We start from the raw sequence: 2,921 nt of genomic DNA, 5'->3' as shown, positions 1-2,921 counted from the left end.
AGTAACCTTAACTGACCTACATATTTATCATTTTCACTGAGCTTCACTTCTTCATGCAACACCGACTTTCTATACTACTCTATTTTCTTGCCCAGTTTGGGTTGCTGGTAAATTCTTTGATATATTTTTCCAGTTTTATTTCCTAAAGGATTTTTACAAAGTTTAGAATTCTAGGTTGCAGTTCCTTTCAGCATTTTAAACACTCCATTGTCTCCTGGCTTCCATTATTTGCATTAGATTTGCTGTAAGTCTTTTATTGGGATGCTTTTAAAATTGTCTTTAGGTTTTAATGATGTATCTTAAACGGCTTTTTGTCATGCTTGAGGTTCATAGAGCTTCTTGAATCTTTAGACTCGAATTGCTCTTCAGTTCCGCCAAGGTGTCAGTAGTCTCAATTATTGCTTCTGCTCCATGCTCTCCTGCTCCTCTCCCTCTATCACCCTATCTTATCTTAGACATCATCAGTTAGGTTTATCACTGCATTTTCTATGTCCTTCATCCTTTTTATCACCCATGTCTCTCTCGCAACATGCATATTTCTACCTATCTTCCAATTTACTTCTCTTCATCTGTGTGTTAAACTATTCATTAACTTTCTATTTTACCTATTGTATGTTTTGGTTCTACAACTTCCATTTGGTTTTTAGTTTTAAGTTCTCTGCTTAAACTCTCAATCACAACTCTTATCTAAATATAGTAAGCATAAAGTGTCTTGTAACTCCAATATCTGAATGACTTTTATTAAAGAATGAGTTTGTCATTTGTTAAAAGTAAATTGAATCTAAGACTATATCCTGTCTCAAATCTGTTTCTCTTGATGCTTTTTTCATTCTGTCTCACATATCCAGTTAACATGTACTGAACATTTGCAGAATTTTTTAAAGAAATAATTACGTCTCGTTCACCTATATCCCTAAGGTATAACCTTGTAGGGTCCTAAATTCTTGGCAGGCCCCAGACTCAAATTCATGTCTTTTAGCCCAAAGGAGACTGTCAAAAGCACCAGTCAGCTTTCAGGCACCTCCACTGACCTTAACAAACACCTGCAACATAAAACTAACACTAAACACGGGCTTACATTCCTGGGACTCTGTCTTCTGTCAGATCCTGGCCCACAAAGTTCTTCCCATCTTCTTAGCTCGCCAATGCCTTCAAGAAGATGTTTTGTATTTCTATTTACTTTCTGGTAAGACTCCACAATGGGAGGTTGGTCTGAATTACCAAGTGTGCCATTGCTTTATACTGGTGTCTCTAAAGTCTATCTTCTTCCTTTATCTTCTTCCTTGTCTCAGGTGTATAATTCTTTCCTCTTTAAATATTATTAAAGACACTTTATATGCAGTATCCTTATATGTTAACTACATTCAGAGCAAACATTGGGGATGTTCAGCTCTTTATTTTCAGTCTCTTTTTTGTGCTCATCTATGTATTTGGAAAAAGTTATGGGGCCGGCCCTGTGGCAGTGATTAAGTTCAGCGCCCTTGGCTTCAGTGGCCCAGGCTCGCAGGTTCAGACTTACACCACTTGTCAGCCATGCTGTGGCAGTGACCCATATACAAAATAGAAGAAGACTGGCACAGATGTTAGCTCAGGGCTAATCTTCCTCAAGAAAAAAAAAAAAAAAAGGAAGATTGGCAACAGATGTTAGCTCAGGGAGACTTCCTCAGCAAAAAAAAAAAAAAAAGGTATTTTATCTTGCATTTCTAGGTAATCTGTAGTGGGAACATTTTCAGATCATATAGTCTACTATACTGCCCCAAAACCAGTCTTCAGACCTTTAAAAAACACATATGTACATGCTCAAAAATATGGTATTTTTTAATACACTGTAATATTGTTCTCCACTTGCTTTTTCCATTCAACAGCACGTGAAAGCAAGCCTAGAGGGGGGAAAAAAAAACTGGCTGAAACACAGCACAGTAAAGTGAAGACAGAAAAAAGTGTTACTTACAGCATTTGGACTTTAACCTAACCCAACTTCCTTCTCAGAATTCAAACACTATCAAATAGGTAACCATTTCTTTTAAGGAGGGGAGCAGCATGATTGTTATAAATATTGTTGGCAGTGGAAGAATGAATGAATGTGTGATGGGCAGGGAATGCCAGCAGGTATTATTATAGACAGAAAGCAAGCTGCCATACAGGTAAAAATCCCCTTAATGCTCAAAATTAATAATACTAGTCTAGGAAAAGTAGAGAAATAGTCATGTGAAACTCTAATTCTTAGCGTAGACTCAAGAGAGCAAACTGCCAAAACTGCTGTGGATTAGAGGTAGGTACTGAAGCCAAGCTTCTCATTCCTAAAGGTCAAACAAGAAAATTGAACAACAACCTGAAAAAAAATCACTGTCTAAATACAAGGAGGAAGACAGAGTATACAAAGTTTTATAATGCATCCACACAAGCACATTGCTCTTTGAAATTTAAAGAAAAAATTTATTGAAGATCTGAAAAACAATTCCTAAAAGATTGACTTTTCCAGAAAACTGCAGCTACACAATGCATTGCGTCTATCATGTTAAAACGTGCATTAGACACAAATACAAAAACCATGTAACAAGCCACCATTCTTCAACAATCTGAGCAAAGATAAAATGCCTAAGAAACAACATGGATGACTTGCAAAGGATGGGCTCTTTAAGCACCATAAAAAAAAAAAGAAAAAAAAAAAGAGCACAAATGGGTGAGTGTGTTCAGTTATATACACTGAATTGAACCTTTGGCACTAGGAATCAGAGCATTTTGTCATATAGCATTAACACATATTATAAAAGTGCGTAGTGTCAAAGGAATAGAACCACCAGCATTCAAAAGCAGCTTTGTCAACTAGGCAATAAAACACTCTACAGTATGTCTCTCCACTGTCCATCACTGAATACACTGGTAGCAACTTTGAAATGAAGAAAAAAGAAAAGAAAAAA

This window comes from Ceratotherium simum, chromosome 3 (assembly GCF_057802395.1).
Source record: "Ceratotherium simum simum isolate JZ-2026a chromosome 3, ASM5780239v1, whole genome shotgun sequence".
Classification (NCBI taxonomy): Eukaryota; Metazoa; Chordata; class Mammalia; order Perissodactyla; family Rhinocerotidae; genus Ceratotherium; species Ceratotherium simum.
Note: the sequence above shows the minus strand (reverse complement) of the source record.